Below are 12,494 nucleotides of genomic sequence, written 5' to 3'. Positions count from 1 at the left end.
TCCATCCATCCATCCATCTCTGAACTATACATAACCCAGCCTCTGCACTTCTTTTCTCATGTTGCTGCCTGTAGATGGCGGTACACGCTGTCCTGCTGTTTGTACACAACGCGCCTGCATCTCAAATCCCTCGGTATTATAAACATAGTGCACTAGGTAGTGCGCTTCCTCCCTCGTTGTACATGGTTTTCAAGTGCACCAGTGCAGTAGGCGACTTTGCGTTGGGGCCGCGCCCCTCTCTCTACATTCCCATAATGCCTTTAGAGTTGGCACGCGCCCCTGACAGCGGCGTCGCCGTTCACAGCAGCTTGCCTAGTAACCAAGCGGAAGTGGAAGTTGTCCGAGCGGCCGTGCGGCGCGGCGCCTGTTCGCCGGTGGGGAAAAGTTACGCCGTGAGTAGCGCACCGTCTCACCGTATAGGTCAGGGGCAAGAACCGGGGGGAAACAGCGAAAAGAGGGCAGATGACACATATTTGAAGTAGGCGCTGAACCCGTGAGTGTCACTTAGCGGTTAGCATGCTGGTGGAGACGGAAACGGCACGTGAAGTTAACGCTTCGTTGCTAAGTGACAGAGTTCATTATTATTATTATTATTATTATTATTATTATTATTATTATTATTATTATTATTATTGCTATGATTACTTCTCTACTTCTCGCATGGTTCTGTTCCGGTCTAACATCTTGACCTATCGGAATGTGGCTGAATGTTTGTTGCCTGGTTTTCTTAACTAAAGTTTTAATTTTTATATTATATATATAATTTTTTTTTGTATGTTTATAATTTACAATTATTTACCTGCGCTGCTCTCAGGGAAGCCTGTTAGACGCTCTTTTGCTCGCGCGTAAGCCACGCCCACTCTATTTAAATTGCATATTCAGGAAATTTACGTTTCAGGATCACTTCCGCGAAACGAAAAGGAAAAGTGCTCTCGTTTTATGAAACAACGTAATAAAGAACGAGAAACACATTGATGCCGTGCAGGTGATGGTTAGAAACACTGCACCGGTTATTTCAACCATTTTTTTGCAGTAGAAAGTAAACAATATAATCTTAGAAACAGCGTCTGGATGACGCCACGCCCTCATTTGCATATGTATGTTTTTTATTTGCATTTCAGGAAGATGTTGCGTAAATAGGAGAGTAATGAGAATTGAAATGATATTATATTGTTATATTATACGGAAAATAGCTTTACAAAAATCTTGGTTATATTTGGTAAATGCAGAACAAAAATATTTTGCAGTCATTTTAATAACAATCACAGAAAGCAGAAGGAATAAATAATCATAATAATATATAATAGAATAATAATAATAATAAATACCTAGGGAATAAACATGATGGAAATGGTTACGGATGTCATTAAATAGTTTAAAATGAAGAAGGAATAAGTCTGGGAGGTGGACAAATGTCAAGACCACATGATCATGAGCATGATCAGCTTCCAAAAAGACCCTTCAACTCTACCCACTCTACCCTCAAGTCCAACAAAAATTATTTTTCCTCATATACACTATATGTCTAAAAGTTTGCAGAACCATCGCATCCGTATGTGGTTATTTGGCAAACTGTTAGGATGTACACAATTGTATAGAGTGCATTTGTATGCTGTAGTGTTACAGTCTCTCTAAGAGTTCTGAACCTGTTCCAGCATGACCATGACCCTGTGCACAAAGCTACTGTAGCTCCATGAACACAAGGTGTGTGAAGGTTGGCGTGGAAGAACTCGAGCGTCACCTTTTGGGATGAACTGGAACAATGACTGCCCTCCAGAGCTACTCATCCAACACCAGCGCCTGGTCTCACTAATGCTCTTGTGGATACACGATCATACTGTACATTCCCACAGCTCCAAAACCTAGTGGAAAAGCTTTCTCCGGAAATTTTTAGAAGATTATTATTATAATACCGAAGGAGGGACTAAATCTGGAATGAGATGTCTAAAAAAAAAAAAAAACAACACACATATGGATGGGATAGTCAAGTGTCACACAAAAGTTTGTGTGACTTTTATTTCATAACTTAATTATTAAATGAATATACATGTCCTTAAGCAATACTCAATACTAAATTTAACTGAAATAGAAACACATCAGATTATTACATATTTTGATTACTAAATTTTATTTTAAATATTTTATATGTTTGTATTCAGCACCCAAAAATCACATCTTCATGTAATTGCACACGTTCAACCATATTCTCAATTAGAAGGGCCTTAAAGAGGAATTATTGTTAGATTCATCTTCGATTTGTTTTTTTTTTACGGTTTGGGGAAGAAGCACATATGGCTGGAGAAGTCAGGTGTCCCAATTCTTTTGTCCTTATAGTGTATGTATATTTAATCAGACAAAACCTAATTTGCATAAACAAATGTAAATGTTTGATCCTAAGCTCAGGTCCCTGTGTGCAATGTTTTACATTTTCTACCTGTATCCATGTTGATTTTCTCCACGTTTTCCGGTTTCCTTCCACTTCCTTAAAGCATGCCAGCATGAGACTAATCCCTCTAAAAGCTTTTAAAAACCACCAATGTCCTTTTCAGAGTTGCATATCCTTTGTAGCTGAATTAAAATAACATCAGCTGTTTATCCCTCTTTAGATATTTCACTATCTTATACTGATATCGCTCATGTCTAATTAGAAAGTGGAGCAATTCAAATAAAATATCTAGTCTAATATCTATAAATATCTATAAACTGCTAGCCCAAAGTTTGAGACACACAGGACGTCTTTGGATGCAGTGATATTGCATTTGCCCTTCACTTGAACCAAGAGTCGGTGCCCCTGTGCACAAAGCAAACTCCATGGAGATATGCTTTACATGTGTTTAAAGGGAAGATCTTGGGTGTGGCCTGCTATAGAGCTCTGACCTCAACCCTATTGAACACCTTTGGGATGAATAAGAACACTGACTGCATCAGTACCTGAACACTTTAATGGCTGATCGAGCATAAAACTCAACATACTCTGAAATCTAGTGGAAGAGTGGGGGTCATTATAAAAGCAAATGGGGACTAAATATATGGAATTGGATGTTCAAATAGCATGTATGTAAGTCATTCAATAATATCGAAAACAGTTTAAACCGGGTTGTTTTGAAACGAGCGTGTTTTAAACGAAACACGTTGCTGCCACTCAGGTCCTTTCGCATTCACATTTGCTCCTGCTGCGAGTGCACCAGAGTTTATTCGAAAACACAGAGCTCAAATCACCAACATCGTGCCTGTCGTCTTAAAGCTAGAACCAGGGATCATGCTGCTTAATGTAGGCAAGTGTTTTCATAGGCTGAGTTCGACAGTTCGGTCTGAAATCAGTCTGTGTGTGAGGTGGGATTTTGACCTCCTCAGTCGAGGTAGTAATTTTTTTTCTTATCTCGCCGCACGGCTCTCTGCACCGCTTTTGTGATCATCTTTCCCATTCGATTTTACACTCCCATGCATCCGTACTATTTCCAGAGAGCAGAGGGCGGCGATTAACGCAAAGAGCACCAGTGTCAGTTGCATAGACGTCACGTCCACACTGCTGGCCCATGTGGAAAAGTTCAGCATCCTAGCAACATACGAAACACATTCTTCCAGGACCTGGCTGTCAGGATTCCCCAAGCTGATTCTTCAGGCCTGGAAGCAGTCGAAGACATCTGTGATGTCTGATTCCAGTTTTACAATGAAGTCGGCCCTTTTTTTTTTTTTTTGCTCGTTCCCACTTGTGTTATATCTCCACATGTCATCTTAGAAACCAGAGAAAGCACACGTGTTTATTCATTTTCCATAATTCAGATCCTGTGTAGGATCCTAAGAACCCTTAAAGAACCTGTGAAGAACCTTTAATGATCATGTAGAAATGCACAAGATGGCATGATGTAGACTTTACCCTGGTTGTGTTTTTTTTCTTCTTGCTGTTGTTTATTTCTTCCACTTTACTTTGCCTCTGTGCTCTCGCACTCTTTATTAAAGGTATTGTTTAAATGCAATAGCACAGGCTCAGGGAATGAAAAAGGGCTTATTTTTATGTTTATGTAACTCTTGGCTGCTTAGGAGATGACAGGCATTTTTTTTTTTCTTTAACATATGCATGACATTTTCTTACTTTAATGACACACGGTCCCCGGCCCCCTCAACTGCTTACACCCAGCACTGCTCAACAGCTACGTTTCTAAAACAATCTCATCTATAGTTGGTAAAAAGTAATGTAGCTTTGATGCATTATATTTATCATAACCTGACTTGTTTTTCAAGTTCAATCATCACATGTGGGAATACAGCCCCAGGTCCCTGAGCTTGAGTTATGGCCCGCATGGGTTTCCTCCGGGTTCTTAGACTATGGCAACTAGCTGGCATCTCTAAATTGTTCTTAGCTGTGAATGCTCGGTTTCGTGTGATTTACCAACTTCAATGTATTCCAGCCTATTGTTCCTGATGTAGAGTCTCGATCCACCTGAGCAGGACGGAACACTGACTTACGCTGTATCTCATGCTTCATTTATGCACTGACTCACCCCACTTTTTGAACGGTCTTCAGGCTCCCTTCGCAAAAAAGTTTTAAAGGTGCCTCGAGGCCTGACGTGGTCCTTTTGACGCAGGCACATTTTATTAAACCTGCATGATATTAGAAAAGCTAAAGTGGCCCAGTGACAGTGTGATTAAAAAGGACCTGAAGTACGGTAATACATAATTGGTGTGACGGAACTAATATCAGCTGAGTCCTCCTTCTAGAGTGACACATTCATTTGCTGGGTGAGGTTAGTAGGGGTGTGTGTGTGTGGGGGGGGGGGGGGGGAGTGTGAAATGAGGGGAAACAGACTGCTCAGCAGAGCTGCAGGAGTGAGTTGTTTCCATGCCGTTCTATTAGAGTGATTTCAGACCACTGGAGCACCTCCTTTTATAATCCCGGAACAGTCAATGTGATTCTGCTTATATTTCAAGAGTCCTGCTCTGTCAGTAGCCTCTGGTGAAATTTGGCAGCTCTGATCTCTGAAATAAAGGTGGGACATTTTACCCCAGTGGTGTTCAGTACTTTTCTTTTTTTTTTGAATGAATGAATGAATGAAATCCTTATTGTTAGGGCTGATTTCATCTTTTATCAAACCACCTGAAAAGGGACTTCCTGAACAAGACTGCGACTTCCTTAGTTCAAGTCAAGTCAAGTCAAGTTTATTTGTATAGCGCTTTTCACAACAGATATTGTCTCATAGCAGCTTTACCCAAATCAACAGTTAAGGTGAATGGTGTGAATTTGTCCCTGATGAGCAGCCGTGGCGACTGTGACAAGGAAAAACTCCCTTAGATGTTATGAGGAAGAAACCTTGAGAGGAACCAGACTCAAAAAGGGAACCCATCATCATTTGGGTGACATCAAGAGTTTGATCATAAATCTTTCAACAATACAGAACACTGGAGAGTGAGAACTAACATTATTACTGGAGTATAAGATTATAAGTGATGTTCTTTCTGCAGTCTTATACAGCCTATATGGTTAGTAGCTCCTAGTTTTATAAGCTCAGCATTTGTGATCATCACAGATCCAGCATCAGCTTCTCCATGCCAGAGCCTTTAAACACTCCAGGAGGTCCAATGTCAAACTCCACACATGTAGCGGGATCCAAATGGCACTGGTACGTCTCTAGATGGTTCGGGATGTTTGCAAGTTCTGCATCTACTTCTTCAAAGGTCCTAGTTGCTTTTATTTTTTATTTTTTTTATTTATTTGCAGGTTACCTACTAAATCAATGTCGGGTTTGCGATCGACTGCAAGCTTCTGCTAATTCACATCAATTTCAATGCTGTATATCTAAATACTAATGACACTGAAATTCGGGACACGACTCATTTGCTTTAGAAATCTTACATTTTTCTGGATCAACCAAACCGTGCTCAGCTGTGATACTTCCTGATATGTTTATAGCGTTTGAAGGCCAATCACAACCGTGTCCATCCTCACAAGCCTTGAAATTTGTTTCACGACATGGCAGCGATTTGCTTCCAACTTGGAGAGACTGTTTTGTCACCCATATCTACTCAAAGCAGACTCTCCACCGTTGACGCACAAGACTCAGGGCGGGGGTTTCTTCTGTTCTTCCTTTATACCGCTGTTGGATAATGGTTAGGGATGTGCCCTCTGCTAGTTTTACTATTCAAATATCTGTATCCGGTTTATTGCTAGGGGATTGTAAGCCATCTTTATTGGGACATAATCACGTATAATTTTCCACCGCAATTAAACTTTTGTTTAATATGTTTGACAGAGATCATCTAGAGAAATAACCTACAGAAATATTAAACGCACAGCAGACACTTTACTGAAGGTCAGCGCAATATTTCAGACCCTTCAGTGTCATCTGTATGAGGAAAAACAATGTCCTGCTCCTGAGACCTTTTTTTTTGTTGTAGAAGGTCTGGGAGGTATGTTGCCTTTAGATCGACTGGGTATTAAAATGTTAGCATGACAGAGCTGTCTTCTGAGATGCATTCCTATTAAAACACTAGTGCTTGGACCAATGCCTGGAAGGAAGGAAAAAATCTCACACTGCATCAGAGTGTCTTCGATGACTTGACTGGACCAACCATCCCTCAAGGTACCAGGACTGTATCCATCAAGACTAAAGGTGCTGTCCTGGCACCCAGGTGCTAGAGTGAACTTCCCCAGGCTGTCTGAAAAGTCACTGTCTGTCCTCGAAGACTGATGACTGAACCTTCCTACCAAGAGTGTTTTAGTCCCCTTTAAGTTCTTTCTCACCAGGTTTTAGGTTGATGTTATTAGTTCTCCATGACTTTTGATTAGTCCGAGTTGATGTATGGCATCTGCTTACTCGTTATCTCCTGCCACTTCTGGCATTTAAGTGGATCATAACTTTATGGCAAATATTACTGTTTCAAGGTAAGTCCCGGTACTATATACATAGTTTATGGAGTCCATCATTGGCTCTGGTCCCCTTCATTGACACTCTTCGAGTGCAATGAAACCAAGCCTTCGCGATCTTCTTACAGGAGTCACACGTTTTCCGCAGCATCTTAGTAGGCACAGCGGGAGGCTCAATTCTTTGCCTTGCACTGCTTTCATGCTGATCTTTTGACCTCCTTTTAACGAAGCAGATTTCTGTTACTGTAGCGTAATCCGTCAGGTTTTGAGGTATACAATACGTTTAATGTTGAATAGGGAAAAGAAGCTAAATGAGCACGTAGTGCCGCTTTGTATTTCTCTCGGTTTATTCTGTAGAGCAGCTTTTCGTTTGCCTACTGCCTGATTCATGTTTCGTTCCCGAACGCTACAGCATGTGGTCATGTCTGTTTACCCTTCAGTCTTACTGATGGCAGAATGACTTTTCCTGACTTTATTTACTTCTCTATGCTTCTCTAAGCTAAGCTTCTCTAACAATCTTCAAGAAATACCCGAAGCCTCCGCTCTTCTGAGAACACTTGAACATATTTTTCAGAGACACTCTCAGATTTCTCCCACTGAGTGTCTGTGCACAAAGCAGTATATTTAGATGTGTTTCCGTTCATGATACAATGTACCTCAAGCAAACCGACTTCTCACACTCTGTGTCTGTTATAAAGGGGCATCCATGCTGTTACTGGCGTTGGGTATCAGTCAAATGCTGAGCTGATTAGCGCACCAAAGAAATAGCTGCAATATAATGATGTTACACTGATGACACTGGCGATCAGCCGCTACCGGTCATTAGCAGCGAACGGATTCCAATGTAATGAAAACAAAATATTTGCTTACAAGCGAATAAAAGTATTTTCCTTGAACAAAACCCACACTTCTTTTGTATCGTAGCTGGATTGAACAGAATGCACGATCGGAACGAGTGCAGTATAAGAAAATTCTTCAGTAACAACAGGCCTTGTGTGACAGCAGAAGTGTGAATGGCATTAAAGTGGCAGTGCGTATCGTGGTGAATAGTGTATTCTGCTCGGGCCATATATAAACTTGTCCAACACATCTGCTATTCACAAATGTTCACGCGGCCACTTTCATGCCATTAACTCTTCTCATGATACACTGTGTACAATGGATGCACTGCACTGTCACTTTAAATCCCCTTAAGCCTGCAGTTGTTTATACAAAACACTTTACTGCACTAGCACATCGCTTTCTTGCCCTGTATCTGTTTCTTCTTGTATAGTGTATATCTATTTATCAATTCTCTTCTTTTTCAGTTAGGTACTTTTAAAAAGGTACTTTTAGACTCTGTGTGCTATAGTGCTGCTGTAATAGTCTGTCTGTCTGTCTGAAATGTGCAACAGGAAAGGTTGGCCGATTGGCAAACAGCAAAATTGTGAACAAGAAACAAAGTGAGATGGAAAAAAAAAAATTCATAATATGACCAAAAATGTCATAAAATGCAGCCCACTGAATGAGTTACTTCCCCATCTGACAACAGAACCACACGGGGGTATTTAAACACAAACTAATTACAGGGTAAATCAAACACAGCTGAGAACAAAGGAACACGTGAGGGGGGAAACGACAAATGACAAGACGGGGCGGAGACATGACACGAATCAAAACAAAAGACGCACATGGCTAGACAAAACGCGGACGCAGGCTGCAGCGCTCCGTTTTCCCTGAGCTGGCACGCCACTCTGATTGAGAGAGGGGACAATCTGTGAAAGGATCCACTGTTATAAAGATCACACATTTCATAGCCACTGTTTAAAGCAGGGAAACATGAACAGAACAGATTAAATTGTTCTGTAATATCCATTATGATTAATATTAAATAGGGTACACATTTTCTTACCAATATGTCCACAAAACCCATGCAGTCGTACTCAGTCTGAAAGAATGGTATCACCTCTTGTCTCTTATTGAGGACATGTATGAAGATTGTGTCATTAGCACTTGTAATGCATTTGATCTGCATTAAAAAAAAAAAGATCAAAGCAACAGGCTATAACTTATTTTGCCTCGGTTGATCTTATTTTAACTTAATTCTGAAGAATTGGAACAAATAAGTGTTTACTTAAAGAACAATTGTGAAAAGATATCATTATAAATGATATTTCCTTCATGCTGAAAGATTTTCTATCATTTGCATTTCTAATACAGACAGTGTAAGGACATACAGTGTGACTGAGAGGCTGATCGTCTTTCGTTTTTTCCTTGAGAGATGTATGTCTGACCTCCATTACCTCGAAGTACGCGTAGGTAAACGGTCGAGCGAAAAAGATTGCGCATTAACCATTCTGTAATGCATGTCGGCCTTTAAAAGCTCATATCAGGTTGCCTCGCAGCTGAGCCCCTTCACCGAGCCTTGTTTAAAATATTTATTAGATTGTGGAAGCGCCCCGTGTATCTGAAACAAAGTGCCGTGTCCGTAATCCTCATCCTCATTCTGTTGATGATATTGCGGATTTGGAACGCTTTGGAGCGCTCGTTCGTTTATTAATTTGTTTTTAAACCTCATCCAAGATGCTTGGATAACTTTAATAATGAAGAGTTCGAAGTGCCATTTTGCAGGAGAGAAGTAGACCGTAAACTCCAGGACAGGAACTGACCACATGATGAAATAGTTCTTGCTTCCTAACCTGGATTTATCTATTGCTTGCTGTGTTCATTTGTTTATTTATGCTGTTTGTAACTCAAACCAAACTTTCTGAATCCTTTGATAATTATTCAAGAACCCCCTGACAATCTAATTTCTAAAAGTGTATCTTAAAATGATTTTTATAGGAATTATTTATATGCATGATTTCTTGTCATTTATTTATTTTCAGATCAAATGTTGCTTTGTGGAGAAACGATGCAACAAAAACTATTGGTGTCTTATTACAACTTTGCTACATGTATTATAATATTCTAATTAGAATACATAATATTATAATATATTATAAAGTTTCGAACATGATCAACTATTTTTTAATATGTGGTTTTTTTTTTTTTGTGAGTTTCCAAGGTGTGTGTGTGTGTGTGTGTGTGTGTGTGTGTGTGTATTAAGGGGTAACGAATTCGACCTTAGCAAATATTACATTTAAAGTCATTGGATTCTAATCGCTTTTCTCATAACGGTTGTATTTTTGCTAAAAAAAACTCATTTAGTTCTGTGGAGTTGTAATAAAAAAATATATATATTTTTATGCTATTTTCAAGGTGTTTCGTTAACAAATCCTCCTTTTATCACAGCGCTGATGAGTTCTCGGCTCTGATGAGGTCAGAAAGTGTGAATATTTGCGGCTCTGACGTTAGTATAAATCCTGTGTTCATGCTAACATTCTGTTTAATACGTTATCGTTTCTGTAGTAACAGATGCAACTCATGATCAGTCGTGTAATAATTGATTTTAAAAGCCTGGTGACATTTAAAATAGCTAGGGTATGCAGTATAATCATTGCCATGGTAAAGGCTTTAATTAGCATTTATGCGAGAAGCCATCAATTTCAGCGCTTTCTTACAGCCAGAGGTAAACATCTGTAACTTGAGGCTTTCTACAATGGGCAGAGGGCTATACGGTTTCACAGCAACAAGCTGTTGGTTTTAACGAAACTGAACTGGAAATTATAGCTGCTGTAGCGTAAGTGGTAACCCGAATAAAGTTTATCCTCTGATACATAGAACCTTTTTTTTAACCCTTCCATATATATTTATTTAATTATTAATGCGGCACTGTGTATTCATTTGTGGTCAAATTAATCCAGCATAAGACGTGTTTCTGTTTCTTTCCCTATGAAGAAAAACAAACTGTATTACAGCTCCAGCTACTAACTGATTTTGAATAGGTTTGGATGGCAGTCACGTCGAAAACACAATTCAAATGGAATGAAGCGGACGAGTTCTATTGCGGTTCAGACAGGTCATAAAGCGCGTCCTGAATGAGCTCTGAAAATCTATTAGCCTCTGTTCTTGTCACGCGTTTTTTTGTTAAATTTATCTCTTCGAATGCTGTCATCGGGCATTTCCAGGTGGTTTATGTAATTCAAACACGCCACACTCTCGCTTTTTTTTTTTTTTATTATTATTTATTTATTTATTTTTGTCTAAAGCATAGAAAACAGCAAAGTGCGTTTGCTTTTCACATTCAGATGATAAGGTAATCAATGAACCATAGTGCTTTGCTTTAAGTGTGATGCCTTTGTGTGACTGTTTGTGTGTTAAATATAAAAAGCGTCCTGTCACCACGAAGTGTACCGCACAGGCTCGGCTTGTGAGAAAGCTTTCACTTTGTATTTGCAGCTGATTAATTGTACATTGAAATAGATGGCATGTCTACCTGCTTTCCTGATCAGCATTACATTCTGGTGTTATTACTCCAGCAGGGCGAAATGATTAAACCCTGAAATGGCCCCAGAAAGCAACAGTTTTATATGTACAACATTTCAAGGTAGGGTTTGCCAAGCTGTGAGCCGTGAAAGCTGAGTTTGAAAAATAAGATGATGTTGAGGGGAGTGAAGGGGGGTCACTGCTTTCTTATGGCTTCATAAAGTAAAATACTGAGATGTCGATGTGCATGAAAAACAATAGGGATCACCGTGGAGGAAGGATAGAAAGAACTCAGTTTTACTGCCATTGAAAACAAAAAAGTTGCACACGGATTCTCTGACATTGAAATGTAATGAAATGAAGGCCAAGATCTCACCGTGAGAGACAGCGCAATCATTCGCCGGGCTGAAATGTCAAACATAAGGGGAAATTAATAAGCAAGTGGGGGTTCGCTCAGATGACATTTGAGCAAATGGGTTCAAAATATGGATGTGTATCTGTGTGTGTGTGTGTGTATATACGTATGTGTGTGTGTGTGTGTATATGTGTATATATATATATATATATATATATATATATATATATATATATATATATATATATATATACAGTGAGGAAAATAAGTATTTGAACACCCTGCTATTTTGCAAGTTCTCCCACTTAGAAATCATGGAGGGGTCTGAAATTGTCATCGTAGGTGCATGTCCACTGTGAGAGACATAATCTAAACAAAAAAAAATCCAGAAATTTTTGAACTATTTATTTGTATGATACAGCTGCAAATAAGTATTTTGAACACCTGTCTATCAGCTGGAATTCTGACCCTCAAAGACCTGTTAGTCTGCCTTTAAAATGTCCACCTCCACTACATTTATTATCCTAAATTAGATGCACCTGTTTGAGGTCGTTAGCTGCATAAACCTGGTGAAAAACTATAGGAAACGTTTGACCTCTGTAATTGCAAACAAAGGCTACTGTACTAAATATTAACATTGACTTTCTCAGGTGTTCAAATACTTATTTGCAGCTGTATCATACAAATAAATAGTTTAAAAAAATCTTATATTGTGATTACTGGATTTTTTTTAGATTATGTCTCTCACAGTGACAATTACGATGACAATTTCAGACCCCTCCATGATTTCTAAGTGGGAGAACTTGCAAAATAGCAGTGTGTTTAAATACTTATTTTCCTCACTGTGTGTGTGTGTGTGTGTGTGTGTGTGTGTGTGTGTGTGTGTGTGTGTGTGTGTGTGTGTGTGTGTGTGTGTGTGTGTGTGTGTGT

The 12,494-nt window shown here is 39.4% G+C and overlaps 1 protein-coding gene across 6 annotated transcripts in view; it reads left to right on the top strand.

Annotated features, from left to right (window-relative positions):
* Positions 1 to 264: 264 nt before the first annotated feature.
* Positions 265 to 12,494, top strand: part of enox2 (ecto-NOX disulfide-thiol exchanger 2) — a 262,970-nt gene continuing 250,740 nt past the window's right edge. For 2 of the 6 annotated variants that reach the window (XM_083547031.1, XM_083547035.1), the window contains exon 1: positions 270 to 392. The gene's annotated coding sequence lies outside the window, so the exon portion shown is untranslated. Of the gene's footprint in view, positions 393 to 12,494 lie in introns of all 6 variants that reach the window. The other 4 variants (XM_083547032.1, XM_083547037.1, XM_083547028.1 and 1 more) reach the window with 3 other exon arrangements.

The sequence above is a fragment of the Silurus aristotelis genome, assembly GCF_946808225.1.
Source record: "Silurus aristotelis genome assembly, chromosome: 7".
Lineage (NCBI taxonomy): Eukaryota > Metazoa > Chordata > Actinopteri > Siluriformes > Siluridae > Silurus > Silurus aristotelis.
This window is presented reverse-complemented; position numbering and strand designations above follow the sequence as displayed.